The sequence below is a fragment of the Triticum urartu genome, chromosome 3 (assembly GCF_003073215.2).
Source record: "Triticum urartu cultivar G1812 chromosome 3, Tu2.1, whole genome shotgun sequence".
Taxonomy (NCBI): domain Eukaryota; kingdom Viridiplantae; phylum Streptophyta; class Magnoliopsida; order Poales; family Poaceae; genus Triticum; species Triticum urartu.
Window position 1 is genome coordinate 347,173,846 of NC_053024.1, and position 24,262 is coordinate 347,198,107.

Consider the following 24,262-nt stretch of genomic DNA (forward strand, 5'->3'; position numbering starts at 1 on the left):
GAAGCATTTCTTCGAGAACTTGGTTGACACGTTCAACTTGCCCTTGCGACTGAAGATGAAACGCAGTACTGAACGACAAATGAGTCCCCATAGCTTCTTGGAAACTTGCCCAGAATCTTGAAGTGAACAAGCTGCCATAGTCTGAACTAATAACCAGTGGAATACCGTGAAGTGAAACAATTCTGGACATGTAGAGAGTTGCAAGCTGACTAGCAGTGATTGTTTCTTTGACTGCCAGAAAATGTGCAACCTTAGAAAGCCGGTCAATGATGACCAGAATAGCATCATTACCTTTCTGCGATTTGGGAAATCCAGTAACGAAGTCCATTTCAACATGGTCCCATTTCCATTCAGGAATAGAGATAGGTTGCAGAGTTCCAGCAGGCCTTTGATGTTCTGCTTTGATACGACGGAAAACGTCACACTCAGCAACATAACAAGCAATGTCTTGCTTCATATTAGACCACCAGAATCTCTGACGGATGTCTTGGTACATCTGTACTACCAGGATAGATAGATAGAGGCGTATCATGTGCTTCTTTAATAACCTTTGGAGTCAGATCCAGGTTTTTCCACACACATGGCACCACTAGGCAGCCTTTGAAGTACAAGGCGCCATCATCGGCAATAGTGAAGAATGAGGGCTTTCCTTCTATGAGATAGTGTTTAATCTTCTCGACTTCAGAGTCATAATGTTGAATAGTCTTGATATCGCCCACAGGATCCGGTTCGACGACCATGGTATTTAGAGAACCCTTCGGAACAACACGAAGATTCATCTTTTGGAACTCTGGGGGAGGGGGAGCGAGTGCACCAGGAAGGACAATATGAAGGTTCACCTTTCTAAATTCCTCGACAAGCGAGGGCTGGACTTTTCGAACCTGGAGGTGGTTGTAGTAAGACTTGCAGCTCAAGGCATCAACCATTACATTAGCCTTTCCTAGGGTATAGGAAATACCCAAGTCGAAGTCTGCAACAGTCTCCATCCATCTCTACTGACGGAGGTTTAGGTCTGGCTGGGTAAACTGATACTTCAGACTTTGGTGGTTGGTGAAGATCTCGCAACGATTACCGAGAAGGTAATGTCACCACTGTTTTAGTGCATAATTGACAGTAGCAAGCTCGAGATCGTGAACTGGTTAGTTTTGTTCGTGAGGGCGCAATTGACGAGAGGCATAAGCAATCACTTTGCGCTCTTGCATTAGTACACAGCCTAATCCTTGATGGGAAGCGTCACAGTAAATGACGAAGTCCTTCTTAGTATCAGGTGCAGCAAACACTCAGGCAGAAGTCAACTTGTCTTTAAGTGCCTGGAAACTTTCCTGACACTTGTCTGTCCATAGAAACTTGACGCCCTTATGCAACAGGTTAGTTAGAGGCCAGGCGATCTTGGAGAAGTTCTCGACGAATCGACGGCAATAGCTGGCGAGACCGAGAAAACTTCTGACTTGCTTGACATTCTTCGGAGGAGTCCAATCGAGAATAGCATGGACTCGTTCAGGGTTGACGGCAATACCATCCTTGGAGATGACATGCCCAAGATAGGTTACTTCGGGAAGCCAGAATTCACACTTCGAATACGTAGCGTAGAGTTGATGCTCTCGAAGCTTTTCCAGCACAAGACGAAGATGTTCGGCATGTTCTTCTTTGTTCTTGGAAAATACAAGGATATCATGTAGATAAACCATGAAGAACTTGTCGAGGTAATCCATGAATATATAGTTCATCAGACGAGAGAAGGTGGCTGGAGCATTCTTAAGCCGAATGACATGACGGTATACTCGTATGATCCATATCGAGTCATGAAGGCGGTCTTTGGGATATCCTCTTCACGAACACGGATCTGGTGGTAACCCAACCTCAAGTCAAGTTTGGAGAACACTGATGAACCATCCAGTTGATCATATAGATCATTGATCCAAGGGAGGGGATATTTGTTCTGAATGGTGGCTTGGTTAATAGGACGATAATCTTGGACCAATCGGTTTGTCCCATCCTTCTTCTTAACAAAGAGAGAAGGTGCTCCCCAAGGAGAGCAACTAGGGCGAATGAAACCTTTGCGGAGAGATTTGTCGATTTCCTCCTTAAGCTCGATGAGTTCATGCAGCAGCATCTTGTAGGGCCGTTTGGCTATAGGAGTGGTGCCTGGTTTCAAGTCGATGATGAATTCGACAGCTCTAGCAGGGGGAATCCCTGGAAGTTCTTCAGGAAAAACGTCTTGGAATTCACGAACGATGGGAATGTTTTCAATGCCCTCGAGTGGTGCAGAGTTCAATGCATTCAAGGCATAAAGCCTTGCCTCAGCATTCCGAACCAGGTGGGCATTATAGCTTATTATTTCATCGGAAGGGTGTAGCAGATGGACGGTCTTAGTGGCACAAACTATAGAAGCGGTATGCGCTTTCTACCAATCCATTCCTAGAATGAGATCAATGCTACAGGACTTCAGTACAATAGGAGAGACAAGGAATTCCAGTCCTTCGATTTCAACGGGAACGTTGTGACTAACCATAGAGGTTTGACATTGGCCCACAGGGGTGTGTACCACTATTGCACTGTTCATCTCTTCCTATTTAATGCCATGCATGAATGCAAACTCAGCTAATATGAACGAATGCGATGCTCTTGTATCAAATAAAACTGATGCTGGTATAGAATTTACGAGGAGTGTACCCATCACAGTAGCAGGCTGGTGATAGAACATTTCCTCATATAATCTTTTTAGCTTTTTTGCATCAAATTATAATCACATTATTAACTCGAAAGATATTCAAATACTCATATTATGTCACATTTACAACACTACTCCATCTTTTGCAGAAAAGGGTGAAAAGGCCCAAATCCTTCTATATTAGAGTGTCTAAGAGGTTGCGGTTGCTGCATTTTGCGGAGGGACTCGAGTGTGAAGAACAATTAACCTCCAGGGGGTTAGCTGATGAAGAAGGGGACCAACTTGGGAAGAAAGAAGAAAACAAGGAGGGCTAAACAAGAGGAATGCAGATTTCATCGAGAGGGGTCAAATCCCTAGCCATCTCCTTCGATCCCCTCCGAGCCTGGACACACATCTCTCTCCCTCACGCCTCCTTCTCCACCTCCGGCCGCGGCCATGGCCAGGCTGGCATGGTGGTGCGCCTCCGCGACCTCCACCACTCCACCCAGCACCACCATCACCTCCATCCACCTGCGCCACTCAGCCATCCATTCACTCATCTCCACCAGCGCCACCATCTCCACCACAGCGCCATCACTCCACCGCTGCACCTCGTGCGCCTGACCAGACGGGTGTCTGGGAACCCGCACGACTCTGCCTTCTGTCGCTGCTCCTCTTCCCCATCTCTACTGCTGCTTCTTCTCCCCTTGCCCCTTCTGTTGTTGCTCTTCCCTGCTGCCCTTCTCTCAACCCCATGTTGCTGCTCCTTCTTCTCCTGCGCCCCCTGCTGCACCTCACTTGCTGAAACTCTGCACCACACATCTCTCTCCCTCATTCTCTAAATTTATGTAGACTTGAGATCGTATGTAATATTCATATTTGACTAGTGCTTCAAACCTGCTATTGGTTCAGATTCATAACTGTATAATAATGACATGACATGTTCAGTTTCAGACTTGTGATTGTTTAGTACCGTAGAACTATTTTTGTTCATCGAAGAGTATTAGAACAGTGCCCTGTAATACCATAGTCGTATTTGTGTGTGTGTGTTCGTGTGTCTGAGTGTTCGTGTGTGTGTGTATACTTCATAAGAATTGATGTGTGTGATTTTGTTCGGTCAGATTCTTGTGCTCGTTTAGTAATTACTTTGTTGATCTGTGAGTATTGGATCCGTGGCTTGCAATTTTAGTTCATGTGTTACTTTTGTATCTGTGATTTTAAAAGTTTTATATCTGTGATTTTAAATTGTTGATCCGGGAACTGAATTGTGGCTTATGACTCTCTATTATTACGTGCGAGTAATATCTGAACCTCATTATGCTAGTTGGTTTCTTTCTTTCTCCATAATCTTCAGGAGCTACCTTGTTAGTTTAGGTTTTAGTTTCTGTTTTCGTCACCAAATATCGTGCTACCTAGCTTTAACCGAGCATAGTTGCCGTCGCCTAGTCCCTGTGGAGAACACGACATCTGTAGTTTGGGCATAAATACCCCACTATAATACAATTGATCATTTTGGCGCCGTTGCCGGGGACTAGCGTCGAACAATTGTGTGAAGCTATAGACTAGGCTTAGTATAGTTTTTGTTTAAATTTCTAGTGAAATTTATTTCGGTGCTTCTTTTACCTTCTTACTTTTTGTTGCTTCGGCTTATTAGGATATTAACTTTCTAACTAGTGTTTATTGTTTATGAGTGTGCGTAGGAAATCTGAACTAATTGCAGGTTGTTCTATAGTTACACTCGGTTAAGATGGCATTGCTTCGTGATCTTTGGATGCCCAAAAGTCAGTGCTATATCACAAGACCGGTTTGGCCAACTATTGAGGCAGAGAACTTCGAGCTGAAACCTAGTCTTATTGCTTTGGTTCAACAACAACGGTTTGGAGGACTGCCTACTAAAGACCCTTATGAGCACTTGCTCCGAGTCATGGAGTATTCAGATACAGTAAAGTATCATGGAGTTCCTCAAGATGTTATCAAGTGCATGTTGTTCACATTCTCTCTCCGAGATAATGCTCGTGCTTGGTATCGATCCTTGCCATCAAGATCATTCAGTTGGAATGAGATATCATGAGCTTTCTTGGCTAAATATTTCCCACTACACAAGCAGTCTGCAATTCGAGATGAGATCTTCAGCTTTGTTCAGCGTGAAGGCGAGAGCTTATATGATGCTTGGGAGAGGTACAAAGCCTTATTTAGGAGATGTCCTAACCACGGGCTCGAGAGATGGTTAGAGCTGCAGCTATTCTATAGAGGATTGATTTCGGATACTCGATCTTTCGTCGATATGGCAGCGGGTGGAGCTATTACAAACAAGACACTTGATGATGCTTTTCTGCTGATTAAGAACATAGCCTTCCACAAACTTCAGTGGTACAATGAGAAGCCCACTTCTGGCCCAGTTGCTTGCTTGCAACAAATCACTTCATCTCAGCAAGAATCTCTTACACAAAAGCCGGAACCAGTTTCTCCGTGTGATAAGATTGAGCTTTCATGGATTATCTTTGATGATGATGACACCATCCTAGTTGACACACACACTTCAGATCATATGGATACTAGCATTCTAGATTCAGTTTTGCATTGTGATGATTCTTCTATGGATGAACCAGAGCTACAGTTAGTTACTTTTGATATTGATGAGATACCTTTAGTTGATATTGATCATGTGCTGCTAGAGCCAGATATGGAAAAGTTCACCTTTAATGATGTTAGCCACATAGATTCTTCAATGCTTGAGCCTGAGATGGAAATCTTCATTGTTGATTATGATGAGGTCACTTCAGATGTCAAGGAGCAAAGCCCTACTATTTCACCTGTCGATACGAGGCTGGTGGAAGTTTCTACTACCATGCCTTCCATGGTATCTTCAGTTGAGGTAGTCATAAAACTTCTCCGAGGCCATTTCAGGTATTATCTCAGCTTTCTAGATAAGTTATGTCATATCGCTGATATTGCCTATGCACCATGTGACTTGTTGTTGATACATGTTCCTGATTTGCTCAATAGATATACTTATATGATAGGGTACTCTATCGATGACTTAGAGGGCATTCTCTATGTCACTTGTACTGGCTTGGTTATTGAGTGTTCTTTTAGGTTTACACTTGTGCACCATTTACGGTGAGTTGACCGAGTTCGAGATGACATTCCCTGGGATCCTGGTGGATTCACGACATGGTGAAGAGGAGAAGCAAAGAGAACACATGAGGAAGAGCGAAGTTGGAGCATGTATGAGGAAGAAAAAGGAGAGAGTTGTAGCTTAGAGAGTGATCAAGCGAGTATTACTTCACAGTGCCCGGTGAGCTGTTTCATGACCCATTCTGAACATCATAAATACATGCTGAATTCAATTGCTAGTTGGGTTGCTTAAACCAGTTATTACTTGTTGTCAAGCTGAAATTCACCTTTGGCATCGTGCTTGATGTGAATTTGTGAACTTGATTCCTGGATGCCTTGTAAACTAGTGATCTACACCATGCATGCTTGGCTGAAATTAGTGAGAACTATTAGTTTTGAGTGCTCAAATCCCTAGTACACTAGAAAACTTCGTCATTTTCTGCATTTACTATGATACACCAAGATCACCATGTTTAGATGTTGAATTTGTGCGAAGTGTGTTCCCATTGAGAGCAATCACCTAACCACTATGGATTAGCATGCTATGTTCCCTGGACCGGTAGCATGTGAACCAGACATGGAGAAGTGAGGATTCCTTTTTTTGTGCTTATGTGTTGTTCATTAAAAAAATCTTATAATGAATAATTATCTGATCTTACCTAACAGTAGCATGTCATGTTCCCCAGATCGGTGGCTTGTGAAATGTGGTTGGATCGGATAGGAGTTAATTATATTAAAATAATGTAATTGTCGAACCATATGTATACCATGTTCTCGGGATCACTGGTATGTTCCTTTGGGGAGACAAACAAAAAAACTAAATATTGGTCGAGCCAGGTGTATACCATGTTCTCGGGATCGGTGGTATGTTCCTTTGGTGAGCCTGGTAATATATTATCATTGTTTCTTCCTCCAAATTCAATAAGTGGTTTTACCACAATGTTGTGTTCATGGTAATAAGTGTTTCTCGAGATCATGCTCTCTTTAGGAACCATTTGGCACAGTCATCACTTAAACTTGTTGATCCTCTTTTATCATTGTAAAAGTTTAAAATGGTCAAGTCTACTAGTATCCTACCGCTTTGAAGCACTCCTAACCATTAATTTTCACTAGCTAAGTCCAAAGCATGCACTGTTTAGAGATCTACTTCACTTTCTCTAGTCAGCTCACTGTTCATACTCTTGCTCTTGTCATATGCCTTTGCTTGAGGACAAGCAAAGATTTAAGTGTGGGGGAACTTGATAGAGCATTTCCTCATATAATCTTTTTAGCCTTTTTGCATCAAATTGTAATCATATTCTCACATTATTTACTCGAAAGATATTCAAATACTCATATTATGTCACATTTACAACACTACTCCATCTTTTGCAGAAAAGGGCGAAAAGGCCCAAATCCTTCTATATTTGAGTGTCTAAGAGGTTGCGGTTGCTGCATTTTGCGGAGGGACTCGAGTGTGAAGAAGAATTAACCTCCAGGGGGCTAGCTGATGAAGAAGGGACCAACTTGGGAAGAAAGAAGAAAACAAGGAGGGCTAAACAAGAAGAATGCAGATCTGATTGAGAGGGGTCAAATCCCTAGCCATCTCCTTCGATCCCCTCCGAGCCTGGCCACACATCTCTCTCCCTCACCCCTCCTTCTTCACGTCCGGCCGCCGCCACGGCCAAACTGGCGTGCTGGTGCGCCTCCGCGACCTCCACCACTCCACCCAGCACCACCATCACCTCCATCCACCTGCGCCACTCAGCCATCCATTCACTCATCTCCACCAGCGCCACCATCTCCACCACAGCGCCATCACTCCACCGCCGCACCTCGCGCGCCTGACCAGATAGGTGTCTGGGTACCCGCGTGACCCTGCCTTCTGCCGCTGCTCCTCTTCCCCATCCCTACTGCTGCTTGTTCTCCCCTTGCCCCTTCTGTTGCTGCTCTTCCCTGCTGCCCTTCTCTCAACCCCAAGCTGATGCTCCTTCTTCTCCTGCGCCCCCTGCTGCACCTCACTTGCTAAAAATCTGCACCACACATCTCTCTCCCTCATTCTCTAAATTTCTGTAGACTTGAGATCGTATGTAATATTCATATTTGACTAGTGCTTCAAACCTGCTATTGGTTCAGATTCATAACTGTATAATAATGCTATGACATGTTCAGTTTCAGACTTGTGATTGTTTAGTACAGTAGAACTATTTTTGTTCATCGGAGAGTTTTAGAACAGTGCCCTCCAATACCATACTCGTATTTGTGTGTGTGTGTGTGTGTGTGTTCGTGTGTCTGAGTGTTCGTGTGTGTGTATACTTCATAAGAATTGATGTGTGTGATTTTGTTCGGTCAGCTTCTTGTGCTTGTTTAGTACTTACTTTGTTGATCTGTGAGTATTGGATCAGTGGCTTGCAATTTTAGTTCATGTGTTAGTTTTGTATCTATGATTTTAAAAGTTTTGTATCTGTGATTTTAAATTATTGATCCGGGAACTGAATTGTGGCTTATGACTCTCTATTATTACGTGCGAGTAATATCTGAACCTCATTATGCTAGTTGGTTTCTTTCTTTCTCCATAATCTTCAGGAGCTACCTTGTTAGTTTAGGTTTTATTTTCTGTTTTCGTCACCAAATATCGTGCTACCTAGCTTTAACCGAGCATAGTTGCCATCGCCTAGTCCCTGTGGAGAACACGACATCTGTAGTTTGGGCATAAAAACCCCACTATAATACAATCGATCAGCTGGTCTAGAACTTCATTGAGATCAACATGGTTGGCATGAACACGACCATAAGACTTGGCATTGTTGTTGCGGGGCTGGTTGCTTCCACGGCCAGCTGCGGGAAGGGCTAGTTGATTCTGGTTCTGGTTGCATTCCCTAGCATGGTGTCCTGGTTGTCCACACCTGAAGCACATACCATTATTGGGAGTGGGAGCACGAGCTTGGGGTGGTGGTGCTGGAAGCCTTGGCTGCCTAGGTGGTGGAGGAGGCAGACGAGGTGCAGCATAGGACTGCCTTGGAGCAAGTGCAGTTGGCTGGTACATGCTGTTGGGAATCCATATCCTACACTTCTGCGAGGACGGGCCCGAAGATGAGCCCGTGTCACGGTTGCGCCTGTGAGAGCTCTTGTGTTCCTGCAGACTAGTTTCGACATTGATGGCCGTGTTCACCAAGGTGGCGAAATCAGCAAAGTCATGCACTAGATGTGCGAGCTTGATGTCAGCTTGAAGGCCATCACGGAACTTCTCCTGGCTGCGAGCATCAGTTGCAATGTCTTCTTCAGCATAGCGGGATAAATCCAAAACTCTCGCTGATAAGCTTCCACAGTTTTGTTGCCTTGGGTGAGTTTGAGGAACTCGCGCTTCTTCCGGTCCATGACTCCCTAAGGAATGAAGCGGGCACGGAAAGCGGCTTGGCAGTCTGGCCAGGTGATGATTGTTCCAACCGGCAGAGTATGCCTGTGGCTGTCCCACCATTGAGCAGCGGGTCCCTTCAGAAAGAAGGAAGCAAAGGTGACATAGCTAGCAGGGGCTACATCAGCAGACTCCGTCGCATAGGTGATGTCACGGAGCCAGTCATCAGCATCTAGAGGTTGAGTTGAGCTACGGTACACAATTGGGTTGAGGCGCATGAAATCCTGCAGAGTCACCTGGGCTGGCTGCTAGTTCATATTGGGGCGAGGAAACTAAGCCATAATATTCTCCATGAACTGGCGATTCAGCTCAAACTGTTGCATCATACCAGCCATGTACTCAGGCGGTGGGGGGGAATGCCACCACGACCACGACCACCTGGTCTAACCATCCTTCTAATATATAACAAGGGTAGTTCAGCATTGGGAAATTTGCAAAGACAAGAATCATTCATGATGAAACATGCACAAATAAAGGAGCATGATAGATACTACATAGTAGTCGACACACCTTACAAAGGGACCATGCACAGAGTTCAGTACAGAGACTAAGGACATCATAGGCGGCACACAGGCTCACGGCGAATGCATCTAATACTAATAAGCAAGCCTACATCAGTCCCAGGAGGAACTGTGGAGGTAGGTGTAGCCTGACAGCTGGTAGTGACGCGACGGGAAGTCCTCCACGTCAGTAGCCTGGGGTCCGCAGATACTCTGGTGCAGAACCTGACGCTCAGGTGGCAAAAGAGGACCAAGTGCGGGAGAGTAGCCTCCCATATCTGGCCAGCCGGCACCCTGGGGCATCACGGTCCTGGCTAGGTAGATCATAGAACGCGACAGATCACCAGATCGGACAAGGGGGTGCAACAACGTCAAAGCATGGTAAAGGTGCTGAAGGGTGGTGTACAACTCGTGGCGAAGATCTCGGTTAGCTCTATCCGGCCAATCAGCATGCAGAACCAGGTTCTGATGGTAGAAGGGCTCTCAGGTGACAGTAGAGTAGGCAGCAATGTAGTACCCCTCCGCACCAACATCGGATGCGATAGCAATGTGCCTGAAAGGGGAGATGTCCAACTCCCGATACTCTCCACGAAGACGTGTCAGAGCAGCATAAGCAGCATCATGTATTTCCATATCGATAATCACTCCAACACCATGAGCAGTGTGCAGCACAGTAGTGGAGTCATACTCCCGAGAGTAGAGGTGTACGATGGCACGGTACTGCTCCTGGTTAAAGTCCTGGTACTGCTCGTACACGGTGTACTCAGGGTACCAGCGATAACCCAGATAGGTCATCATCTCAGCTAACACAGCAGGCGAACCTGGGACACCAATGGCCGTCATGTGGCGCACGACCTGCCTCGTGGGTTCCATCTGAAAACAAAGATGTTCCAAAGGAATCAAATGACAGTGTGGGTATTTTTCAAAATACTACTCTAAGGAATAACTAGGGCTTATCCAACTTTGGGGTGAATGTGGTCACGGGGTCCTAATGTTAGTGTTAGTAAATTTGTTTAACCCGAGTAGAAGAGAGTTCAGAGTCCCAGAGTAAAGATCGAGGAGTAAAAGATCCTAATACCACCCAAATGGTGACGTGGGCCTGTAAGACACACATCCATGTTAGTAAAAGTTTTGCAACGTCTAGACTCGACTTCGGTCAAGTAGTGTGGAAGGGGGATTCCTACAGGCAGTCGGCTCTGATACCAACTTGTGACGCCCCCGATTCAATCATACACTAATCATACACGCAAATGTATACGAGCAAGATCAGGGACTCACGGGAAGATATCACAACACAACTCTAAAAAAGTAAGTCATACAAGCATCATATTACAAGCCAGGGGCCTCGAGGGCTCGAATACAAGAGCTCGATCATAGATGAGTCAGCGGAAGCAACAATATCTGAGTACAGACATAAGTTAAACAAGTTGCCATAAGATGGCTAGCACAAAATGGGATACAGATCGAAAGAGGCGCAGGCCTCCTGCCTGGGATCCTCCTAAACTACTCCTGATCATCGTCGGCGGCCTACACGTAGTAGTAGGCACCTCCAGTGTAGTAGGAGTCGTCGTCGATGGTGGCGTCTAGCTCCTGGGCTCCAACATCTGATTGCGACAACCAGGTATAAAAAGGGGGAAAAGAGGGAAGCAAAGCAACCGTGAGTACTCATCCAAAGTACTCGCAAGTAAGGAGCTACACTACATATGCATTGGTATCAATGAAAGGGGTAGTATATGTGGATTGGACTGCAGAATGCCAGAATAAGAGGGGGATAGCTAGTCCTATCGAAGACTACGCTTCTGGCAGCCTCCACCTTGAAGCAGTATAAGAGAGTAGATGGTAAGTTAACCAAGTATCATCGCATAACATAATCCTACCCGGCGATCCACCCCTTGTTGCCCTGTGAGAGAGCGATCCTGGGTTGTATTTGGCACTTTAAAGGGTGTGTTTTATTAAGTGTATGGTTCTAGTTGTCATAAGGTCGAGGTACAACTCCGGGTCATCCTTTTATCGAGGGACACGGCTTCGAATAGATAAACTTCCCTGCAGGGGTGCACCACATAACCCAACACGCTCGATCCCTCTGGCCGGACACACTTTCCTAGGTCATGCCCGGCCTCGCAAGATCAACACATCGCAGCCCTACCTAGGCACAACAGAGAGGTCAGCACGCCGGTCTAAATCCTATGCGCGCAGGGGTCTGGGCCCATCGCCCATTGCACACCTGCATGTTGTGAACACGGACGGAAGCAGACCTAGCCTCCCTAATACAAGAGCTCGCATTCCATCCCAATCTGGCGCGCGCCGCCCAGTCGCTGACGTCAAGAAGGCTTTGACTGGTACCACGACATCGAGTGACCATAACTGTTCCCGCGTAGTTGGTTAGTGCGTAAAGGCCAGTGGCCAGACTCAAATCAAATACCAAGATCTCATTAAGCGTGTTAATTGAATTAACCGCGGATGTCGGCCAGGGCCATGCCCACCTCTCTCCTAGGTGGTCTCAACAGTCGCTCTGCCACAAAGTTTCACTCAGAGGGCCGTCAGGACAAACATCCTTTCGGTCCCAATCCATCAATCACTCGCGGGTACTCTATCAGACGACCCGACTTTACTCACCACATATATCATGTATAATGTACATAAGTATATACCCATGATCACCTCCCGAGTGATCACGGCCTGATAGTATAGCATGGCAGACGGACGAGAATGTAGGGCCATTGATGGAAAACTAGCATCCTATACTAAGCATTTAGGATTGCAGGTAAAGGTAACAACAGTAGTAGCAAAGACAGGCTATGCATCAGGATAGGATTAACGGAAAGTAGTAACATGCTACTCTAATGCCAGCAGTAGAGAGAAGAATTGGCGATATCTAGTGATCAAGGGGGGCTTGCCTGGTTGCTCTGGCAAGTAGGGGTCATCAACAACATAGTCAATCGGGGCACCAGCAGCGGTGTCAGTCTCATAGTCTACCAGAGAGAAGAGGGGGAAGAAACAATGAATACAATGCAAACATATGCATATCAATGCATGACATGACAAGTAATGGTGCTAGGAGTGTCCTAACACGGTAGGAGGTGATACCGGCGAAGGGGGGAAACATCCGGGAAAGTATCCCCGGTGTTTCGCGTTTTTGGACAAATGAACCGGAGGGGGAAAGTTGCATCTTCTCTATGCTAGGGATGCGTGGAGGACGAACGGGTTGCGTATTCGGATTCGTCTCATTGTTTTGAGCAACTTTCATGTACAAAGTTTTTCCATCCGGCTACGGTTTATTTTATATTAATTTTAAAAGATTTAATACTTTTTAGAATTTATTTAATTATTTTAAATCAACATTATCCAGAATAGTGTATGTTGATGTCATCATGATGTGAGCATGACATCAGCAGTCAACACGGCGTTGACTGGGTCAAGCTGAGGTGTGGGTCCCGGCTGTCATACTTTGTTTATCCTAATTAGGGTTTAACTAATCTAATTACTGCTTAATTAATAATAGTTAATTAGGTTAATTAAACATAATTAATTAAGTTAATTTAATTAATATATTTATTATTATTATTTAAATATTTTTTAATAATGTTCTGGTGCTGGGTCCAATGGTCATAGGCATAGGGGCCTTAATGGGCATACGGGTGCTGGGCCACGGGCGTCACCCGACCAGGGCGAAAGCGGGGCGAGGCCACCGGCGGGCGGCCGCTGCGCGATAGCGCTGGCGTGAGGCCGTGAGCGAGAAGGGGCGGCGTGAAGCAGGGGGGTTGCGGCGGCTGCGCCGCACGCGGCGGCGAAGGCGGGGAGCGAGGCGAGGCCAAGCAGCCGACGGCAGCGCGGGGCGTGTGCGGCCAGGGGCGCGCAACTAGTGTGGCCGCTGTGAGCAGCAGCGGGAGCAGAGCAGGTGCGCAGCAGCGGGGTGGTGCGCACCGGTGGGCATGGGAGCGAGGCGAGGATGGTCGCGGGTGCACGCACAGGGTGCGGTCAGCGAGGGTGGCCGCGAGCGTAGTTCTGAGTGGCGCGATGAGCTGCGGGCGGTTGCGGCATGTGTCACGAGCAGGGCGAGGCTTGCAGGGGCGAGTGCGGTTCGCGGGGCGCGGTCGCGTACGACGACGTCCCAGCACAGGCAGGAGGAGGGGCACCCAGCAGCGCAGCGGCACAGCGGCGAGCAGGGTGTCGGTGTCAAAACCGGTGGATCTCGGGTAGGGGGTCCTGATGTAGGGTAGGAACCCTAGGGGCCGATCTTTCACGAAAGGAGCATATCCCGTGATGAACACGAAGAACACAAGGGGGAAAATGAGGGAAAACACAAGAGAATCACTAAACCAACAAGAAATAGTCACACATGTGCTAGATCCTCGAGTACATAAGAGATCACATGGTACACAGTCAACTAGGGATGATACAAAAGGTAACGGTATTCTCCGTGAGGAGGTCTTTATGATCTTCTCCGCGAGGAGGTCTTGAATCCAAAGGGATCTTCTCCGAAGAGGGGCCGCGGTCTCTCTCGTGGAGTAGATCCGATGTGGATGAGCAATGCTCTATCTCTAAAATGAGCTAAATCAATGCTAACCCTATAAAAGTAGAGGAGGAGTCGTTTATATAGGCAAAGGGGGCGAAGGGGTACATCGGCCTCGGCCCAACATCATGGACGCAGGGACGGTCTGGATGATCCGGATGTTGGTCTGGATGATCCGGGCTTCGGGGGTCCGGATGATCCGGGTCGGCGTCCGGATCGTCCGGCTGTGTCGAGGGGGCTGCGGGAGGTCCGGATGTCCGGGTCCTGGTCCGGACGCCCGGGTATGTCCCGATGATCCAGGACTGGTTCCGAATGATCCGGCTTCAGGGCATCTCCTGTTTCTCTCGGGTCTTCAATTGTCCGCATCGTCCGGGCTGGGGACCGGATCATCCGGGCTGAGTCCGGATCGTCCGGGACCTCGTCCGGATCATCCGGCCAGCCTGGGACTTGGCTGATTTCTTCTCCGTCTTCACGCATATCTTCCACTCCCAATCCTTCTTGCTCCTTAGCTTCTCCATGGCTAGCTCCTTGGTACTTGAGTATGGACAATGTCTCCGTTTGAGGTAGTAGCCATGTCTCATGTGCATCGAAGTGGAAATGTGAGAGGAGAGATGTCACCTCAGTTTCAAGAGCTCTTGCACGTGCTCGTGTCATGGGTCCGCTAGGCACTTGGTGAGATGATGGTAGGTCCATGGGGATGACCTTGGGATGCTCTGCGTCATCTCCCCTCCCTTGGGGAAGATCCGTCCTCGGATCAAATTCTTCATCACCATGGTAGGGAGAGAGATCTTTGACGTTGAAGATGTCGCTCACGGAGTACTTGTCGCATGGAATGACGATCTTGTATGGGTTGTTGTTGTAGCGTGCAAGCACATTGAAGGGTCCATCCGCTCGTGGTCGAAGTTTGGACTTGCGTTCCTGGGGAAAGCGGTCCTTGCGAAGGTGTAGCCACACAAGATCTCCAATGTTGAATACCATAGGGTGCTTGTTGATGTTGAGCTTGGTCGCAAGTCGTTGTACTTGGCGCTTGATGGTATGCCTTATATCTTCATGCACCTTCTTGAGATGAGTCACACATGCACTTGCGTCCAAATTGATGCGCTCTTGGAGTGGTAGAGGAAGAATGTCCAATGGTTACAATGGGTTGAATCCGTAGACGACCTCGAAAGGGGACTTGCCGGTTGTTGAGTGTTTTGCATAATTGTAGGTGAACTCGGCGATAGGTAGACACTCCTCCCACCACTTGATGTTCTTCTTGATGAGTACTCGAAGTAGAGCGAAGAGGGTGCGGTTGGTCACCTCCGTTTGGCGGTCAGTCTGTGGATGATACGCCGTGGAGAAGAGTAGCTTGATTCCGAGCTTGGCTCATAGGGTCTTTCAAAAGTAGTTTAGGAACTTAATGTCGCGGTCCGACACGATCGTCTTTGGTGCTCCATGTAGACGCAATATTTCCCTACAAAAGAGAGTGGCAACATGTGAAGCATCGTCTATCTTGTTGCATGGTATGAAGTGTGCCATCTTAGAGAATCGGTCCACAACGACAAATACCGAATCCTTTCCATTTCTAGTCCTAGGCAATCCAAGTACAAAATCCATGCTAATGCCTTCCCATGGTAGATATGGAATTGGGAGAGGCATGTAAAGGCCATGGGATTGAGCTTTTGACTTAGCTTTGTGACATCTAGAGCATCGGTTGCTGAAGCGGTTGACATCGTGAAACATCTTGGGCTAATAGTAGTTCTTTGAGAGCGTAGCGAAAGTCTTGTCGCGTCCGAAATGTCCCATTAGTCCTCCGCCATGAGATTTCTGCGAAAGCAACAAACAAAGAGAAGACTCGGGGATGCAAAGTTTGTTAGCTCTCATAATATATCCATCTTTGATGTAATAGCGTTCCCAAGATGTAAGCTTCAAACATTTGGCATAAGGAGTAGCAAAAGTAGGATCATTCCCATACAAGTATTTTATATGCTCAAAGCCAATGACATCCAATTCAAGTTGAATAACAAGCATGCATATGCGGGAAAGGGCATACGCCACAATATTTTCCTTACCTTTAATGTACTTGATGACATAAGGAAAGACTCAATAAATTCACTCCATTTAGCATGACACTTGTTCAACTTGGTTTGGACCTTAAGATACTTGAGCGTTTCATGATCGGTATGAATGATAAATTCATGAGGGTGAAGATAGTGTTCCCATTCATGCAAAACGCACACTAAAGCATAGAGCTCTTTGTCATAGATGGGGTAATTGAGTTCCGCTACGGAAAGTTTCTCACTAAATTAAGCTATGGGGCGCTTCTCTTGCGTTAACACACCTCCTATGCCATGACCACTAGCATCACAATGAATCTCAAAGGGCTTGTCAAAGTTGGGTAATGCAAGCACGGGAGCATGAGTAAGCAAATTCTTAATATCATTGAAAGCGGTATCTTGGGATGGTCCCCAAACAAAAGGCGCATTCTTCTTGCTTAAACCATGCAAAGGAGAAGCAATGGTGCTAAAATCTTTCACAAAGCGACGATAGAAACCCGCAAGGCCAAGAAAGCTACGCACTTGTTGCAAGTTAGTTGGTTGGGGCCAAGTCTTAATAGAATTGATCTTGGACTCATCAACATGAACACCCTTATAAGATACAAAAAAACCCAAGAAAACAACTCTATAAGCGCCAAAAAGGCACTTTTCCATGTTAGCAAAGAGATGCTCGTTTTGAAGAGTTTGTAAGATGGTTCGGACATGGGTGACATGCTCTTTGAGAGACTTGCTAAAAACAAGGATATCATCGAAGTAGACCACAACAAACACACCAATGTAAGGGCGAAAGACATGATTCATAAGATGCATAAAAGTACCCGATGCTTCCAATAGACCCATAGGCATGACTAACCACTCATACAACCCAAACTTGGTTTTGAAAGGAGTTTTCCATCCGTCACCCTCTTGTATGCGGATCTAATAGTAACCACTTTTAAGATCAATCTTGGAAAATATAGTGGCACCACTAAGTTGATCAAGCATATCATCAAGGCGTGGAATGGGATACCTATAGCGAACGGTGATAGCATTGATAGCTCTACAACCGGAGCACATGCGCAAGCTACCGTCACGTTTTGGCACAAGAATGACCGGGACGGCACAAGTGCTCAAACTTTCACGCACATGTCCATGGTCTATGAGATGCTTTACTTGCCTCTGTATTTCTTTGGTTTGTTCGGGGTTGACGCGGTAGGGAGCTTTGTTTGGAAGAGGTGCTCCGGGGATGAGGTCGATGCGGTGCTCGATGCCTCGTAGTGGAGGTAGTCCCGGAGGTAGCTCATCGGGGAAAACATCTTGAAATTCCTGCAAAAGAGAAGACAACACTAAAGGTAGAGCGTGAGAGGTGTTAGCGTTTGGTGTGTCATCCTTGCACAAAAGGGCATAGTGCAGGACACTATATGGGTTCTCACACACTCCTCTTATCTCACTTTTGGTGGCAAATAGAACTAAGTTCTTCTTTTCTCTCATCGTGGAGGCACTCAATTTGGGCTTGTGGCGCTCACTCTCTTTTTGGTGGTTCGCTCTCTCGCTATTCTCTCCATGATGGGTGGCTTGCTTGTCGGCGATCACTTGGCTTGGAGACATGGGGCGAAGTACGTACTCCTTTCCCTTCATCTTGAAGATGTAGTGGTTCATTCGGCAGTTGTGGATGACACCTCTATCAAATTGCCATGGGCGTCCAAGAAGAAGGTGGAAAACGGTCATTGGAACGACGTCACGCTCCAAAGTTTCTTTGTAGGCGCCAATTTTGAAGGAGACTTGGACTCGATGCTCGACTTGAATAGTGCCGAAGTCGCTAAGCCATTGAACTTTGTAGGGATGTGGATGCTTCGTCTTGGGCAATTGGAGCTTGGAGCAAAGGTCTTCACTTGTAAGGTTATGACAACTCCCTCCATCGATGATGACCTTGACAGACCTTCCATTGATGTCGGCCTTGGTATGAAAGATATGGCATCGTTGGTCTTCTTCTTGATGATGTTGAAGAGTCTAGACCTTGGAGACAACTAGAGCGGGACTTGAATCTTCATCGCAAAAGACTTGTTCTTCTTCATCGTTCACTTTCCGGTGATGGCGACTTTCTCAAGGGTGTCCATTTCTCCTTCACTCATTGAGTCATAAGTGCCGTCGTCGTTGAGGATCATGGTCTGCTTGTTGGTGCACTCATAGGACTTGTGGCCTCAGCCTCCACATGTGAAGCATTTGAAGGACCTTGTCTTGATGGTCTCATCGGTTGGGGTTGATGATGATGAAGCTCTCGGCTTGAAGTTGCTCATTGTAGTAGGTGACTTGGTGGGCACGAAGCTTTCTTGTAACTCGACTTGTCGGCCTTGCTTGGAGAAGGCTTTGTTGGTGTAGACGGTGTTGGAGTCGTTGAAGCTTGGGTGTTGGAGAAACCATATAACTTGGATGAGAACTTGCATACTTGAAATCATCTTGCACTTGGCGTTCCGCTTTGGTAGCTTGATGCACTAGCTCGATGAGGTTCGAGTATGGTTGGAAGTCGGCGATCTTCTTGATAGGGTGATTGAGTCCATTCAAGAAACGTGCCATAGTTTGCTCATCATCTTCCGTGACATTGGCTCGTATCATGGCAATCTCCATCTTCTTGTTGTACTCTTCAACGCTCTTGGTTCCTTGCTTGAGTAGTTGGAGTTTCTTAAAGAGGTCGCGGTTGTAGTAGGTAGGCACAAAGCGTTCCCTCATGACATCCTTCATTTGTGCCCGCGTAGCGATGGGTGGTTCACCTCTTGCCTCTCGGCGCTCGATGACTTGTTCCCACCAAATGAGGACATAGTCTTGGAACTCAAGGGATGCCATCACGATCTTCTTATCTTCGTCATAGTTGTGCAAGCGAAATATTTTGTCGACCTTCAATGCCCATGAAAGGTACTCTTCGGGATCGTTGCTTCCATTTAACTTGGGCATGGTGAACTTGAGCTTGCCATAGCATTGCTCTTCATTGCGTTGGGGTCGAGGATGATGACGCCCATGTTGTTGATGATTGTCAAGCTCGTGTTGCTCTTGGTGAGGAGGGTTGTCAACCTCATGTTGCTCTTGTCGTGGATGATGCCCAATGTCTTCATGCTCTTGGTGAACTTGATGTCCTAGGCGAGCTTGTGTAGGGGCTTGTCGAGCTCGAGGAGGAACTTGACGATGCACATGAGCTTGAAATCTTTGTTTGTGAGCTTCATTGCGAAGTGCTTCTTCATGTTCACGAGCTTGTCGGCCTCGGTTGGCTACGGCTCGACTTGAATCTTGGAGGGCTTGTTGTGCCTCAAATGCTTGAGCATCTCGCAATTGTTGCGCTTGATGTTGTGCCTCGGCATCTTGTGCTTCTTGGTGTAGACGCGCTCGCTCTTCCTCTTCATGTTGGCGTTGTCGTTGCCGTTCTCGTGCTAGCATAGAGGATTGAGGCTTGCGTGACGATCGTTGCGTGCGGCACGTCTGAAAGGATCGATATAGTTGACTAGAGGGGGGTGAATAGGCAACTAACAATTTTTAGCTTTTCTTTAACAAATTAAACTTTGCATCAAAGTAGGTTGTCTAGATGTGCAACTAGGTGAGCAACCTATATGATGCAACAACAACAAGCACACAAGCAAGCACGGGAAGTAACACAAAAGGCTTCCACAAGTAAAGGTACGAGATAACCAACAGTGGAGCCGGTGAAGACGAGGATGTGTTACCGAAGTTCCTTCCTTTTGAGGGGAAGTACGTCTCCGTTGGAGCCGTGTTAGGACCCCGATTCCAAGTCACATCGATCTAGCCGGTAACACCTCATATCACTTTGCAGCCTCACGCACGGTATCCCCACGGGTGTCGCCTTACCAAGGCCCGGGACCGTTTGCGCCTTTTGGCTCACGTATATGATAGTGTCTCTAGCATTCATATGACAGAGAACCCGGGCCGACATGGCTAGTCGTGAACCCAAAGCGGCACAGACCTATGGGGACAGGCATACATGAATCACATCAAGCATTTCGGTCAACAGCGTGTGAATCCGGGCTGTAGCACTGGGCTAACAGGACTCTGGGGAACCCGGGCTGTAGCAGGCTAGGCAGGACTTCAAATGTCACCGCGTGACATTTCCCCGAAGGGACAGACATAGGAATGAAGTGAAACACATGCCGACCAGTCAAATGTCCTGAGCAGTAGTGTTGGGCTAGCAGGACTCCGGTAAACCGGGCTGTAGCGGACTACTATGGCTCAAGGAGCACTAGACTACATTTCCCCATAAGAGAGGCTGCCAAGGATAAACAACTAGATTGTCGGATCCCACACATACCAAGCATTTCAATCATACACACAATATGCTCGACATGTGTAAATACAACATGGCATCACAACAAAACTCTACAACTCAAGTACTTTATTTAAAGGCTCCGGAGAGCCATACATAACATGTTCATACAGGTAGGGGTCACAAGACCCGACACTCAAGTCATACAAGCATACAAGCACATGCGGAAGCAAATAGTCTGAGTACAGACACTAGAAAGAAAGAAGGCTTGTCGGAGCCTGTCTATCTACATAGGGCCCTCCATGGCCAGAATCACCACCTGGGTGGCAAGTTACTCATCGACGTCGAGTTCTATGTAAAACCCATCGGAGGGGGCGGTGTTGTCATCTGAAAATAGTAATTAAAGTAACATGAGTACAAAGGTACTCAGCAAGTCTTACAACAGATCCTACTATACATGCTCATTCTCAAGAAGGTGGTGGAGTTATTGCAGCAAGCCAGCTTTGACTCTTGGCTAAGCTATCCTACGAGACACCACTGTAAAATAGTTTTCGCACACGAGTCCACTAATCACCAACACAATACTCCACCGGGGATCCTCCCTCGTCATCCTACGAGAGGGCCATCCTCGATACTCACACTTATCTTGAGTCTTTTAGTAGTAACCATTAACTTGTCTATGAACTGTATAGGCAACCAAGTAGTCCTTTACCGCAGACGCGGCTATTCGAATAGATGATGTTAACCCTGCAGGGGTGTACTTCTTCATACAGGCTCTCACCACTTATCATCGTTTACACGACATGTACTCGGCAACCTTCAAGCGGAAGCCCAATGAGGGTGTCGGCCACGGCCTACCTAAACACACAAGTCTCTAGTCTAGGTTTATCGCCTATCCAGGTTCCATCCACAGGGAGTCCAGCCGAGGTTTCCACATACGGCCCCGAACGATGTGTACAGGGTCCCGAGATGCCAAACGGGCGCCCGGCATACCCGGCCACGGTGTATCTACCGCATCATAGCCCACCCCTAGGGTCAGCGCTACGCACGGCTGCCAACACATAACCTACAAACATCAGAAACTAGTTGCAACTCCTGGACAGAGTACTAGAGTGGTTAACAAGCCAAGAGGGTCAATTAAGGATCCCAATGCATGGTAGTAACTGGTTCTTAAATCACACATACAGATCTCAGTTCTTAGGGACGGCCTCAATGAAACAACCCAACATGTACTCCTACATGGCCTCTCATCGATACCTTTACCAAATCATGTTCAACACATCCCTCACATTACCGACGTAATCATTTCACTCTAGCCCATCACCCAGATGAACCAGACCTGACACAACTCTAAGCATAGCAGGCATAGCAAGGTAGGAAACACATACATGGCTCAATCAACTCCTACACATGCTAGTGGGTTTCATCTAGTTACTGTGGCAACGACAGGTCATGCAGAGGATAAGGGTTCAACTACCGCAGCACACAACAGTTTGAAACGTTGTTGTCTTAATGCAGTAAATGAGAGCAGAAGCGAGAACATGGGATTGTATCGATATGATCAATGGGGCTGCTTGCCTGATGGAGTAGTAGTAGGGTACTTCCCTTCAGTTGGATACTCGGAGATATCCTCGGAGGCAGAACCTACCACGAAAGACACCATAGAACACAATCATCACATGGCAATATGCAACAATATGATGCATGCTATGACATGGCAATATGAGGTGTCCTGCCTAATGCAATGTGAAACAAGTTGGTTTGGGTCCATTTGAATCAAAGATTCAAATGGAAGCTTATGTTCTTAAGCATTATAAGTGTATTAGCTTGTTTCACCTAAACAGCAAGGTTAAAGTGTTTTGTCATGCATGAAACCACTATAGATGGGAAGATTGAATTTTTCTGATCAAATTTCATATATAAATCTTTGCATTTGGAGTTACAGATTAAAAGTTATGAATTTTTGAAGTTTGCAATATTTTATGGAATTTCCTGTATAAGAATAATTCCAGTAATTGAGTTATTGTGTCAGCATTGCGTCAGGGTGACGTCAGCAGGTCAAGGGCGATAGTCCAGGTCAAACCTGACCGGTGGGTCACGTATGTCAGTGTAACAACTAACTAACAGAGTTAGTTAGTGTTACGTTAGCAATAATCTAGGTTAGTTAGGGCCTGGGCCCACATGTCAGTGAGTCAACCCATTAACTAAAGTAATTAGAGTGAACTAATCTAATTCTAAATTAAACAGGGGTATGGCCCACATGTCAGTGACCCTGGGGGGTCAAACTGGGTCAGTGGAGTCAAACTCGCCGACGTTTAGCCACCGACGAGGCCAGACGCGGCAGGGCGATGCGGGTTTTGCACTCCGACGACCAAATGGACGGCGGAGACCTCCTACGCGTAGCTGGGAGCAAGCCGCGTCGAGTGGTGGCAATGGCTAGGCTCAGGGTCGCCGAAAACGACGCCGGTGACGAGCGTTGCGGCTGCCGGAGTTCGGGCGAGGTCGAACTAGCCGCTAGGAGGCACGGCAAGGAGCGTGAGGGGGTGCTACGGGCTCCTGCGATTGCGGTGAAGATGATGACGTGCTCGGTTGCGAGCCAATGAGGCTGTGGGCACGACGGCGACGTGCGGTGGCGGCGGCGGGTGCGGCCGAGCTTGGTGCGGGCGCTGTGGTGCTCGATAAGGCAAACGGAGAGGATGGGGAGGTGGCTGAGCTCACGGCGGTCACGGCGGAGCAGTCGGCGAGGTCGGGGACGAGCTGGTGCTGCGGTCAAGACGAAGGGGATCTCCAGCGGTCGGAGTTGGGGAAGACGGGGTCGGGGCCACTCCAAAGTGGGTGAGCGCTCGAGGCTCGGCCTGCTCGACGTAGTCGACGACGGCGGAGCTCGTGGACACGGTGGCGCGGCGCGAGGACGATGGAGGGCACGGCTACGTCAACGGTGCTGCGGTAGGGGCGTCGGCCATGGTGGGAGAGGGTGAGGGAGAGAGACAAAGGAGTGAGCGAGGTGTCTGCGGGGTCAGGGCGGCGACGTGGAGCTCGCCCAAGTGTCCAGGGCCGAGGGCGGCAAGCAGCTGACGCGCTGGCGAGCTCGCGCACGCCGGCGTCACCTCCCTGCCTGCCTGGCGGGGACGAAGCAGCTGGCTGGCACGAGCCAGCACAGTGCTGGGCCGCCAGGTGGGCCGGCTGGTGGCTTTGCCAGGTTAGCTTCCTTTCTCTCTCTCTTTTCTGTTTTCTATTTATTCTGTTTTGTGTTTTGCAATAGTAAAAATACTATTTCATTTAGGAAAACCCTGAAAATATTTAGAGGCACATTTGAAAATATTCTCAATAGCCTAAAATTACATTCAGGATTATTTGGGCATTTTAAAATATTTAAAGGATTTAAATTTCCCAAATGCAATTAATAATGAATTAATCCAATGACCTTATGATGTCCTAGAAAAGTGTGCACCATTTTTGGCAAAGGTTTTGACCCAAAACAAAAAGGGTGGACTTTTTAGAAGGGCATTTAGGTTCATTGAAAAAGTTTTTAGTAAACCCTAGTTGTTCCAGGGGGGTGCTGGGGGTTTTGTCATCCCCATTTCAGTTTTCTGGGAAAATAAACATGATGCAACACTCTAATGCATGAACTAGCTAGGGTGTGACAACTCACCCCCACTCAAAAGAATCTCGTCCCGAGATTTAGGATCCATTGGGAAGAAGGTGGGGTACTCGAGTCGAAGAAGATCCTCCCTTTCCCAAGTGGCTTCCTTTTCAGAGTGGTGTGACCATTGAACCTTAAGAAACTTGATGTTATGGCGTCGAGTGGT

At 47.3% G+C, this 24,262-nt stretch overlaps 1 non-coding gene across 1 annotated transcript; it reads right to left on the bottom strand.

The window, feature by feature from the left end:
• Positions 1-4,763: 4,763 nt before the first annotated feature.
• LOC125549644 lies at positions 4,764-4,867 on the bottom strand. Its single transcript, XR_007301419.1, has one exon. It is a non-coding gene; the product is annotated as a small nucleolar RNA R71 (small nucleolar RNA).
• Positions 4,868-24,262: the final 19,395 nt, after the last annotated feature.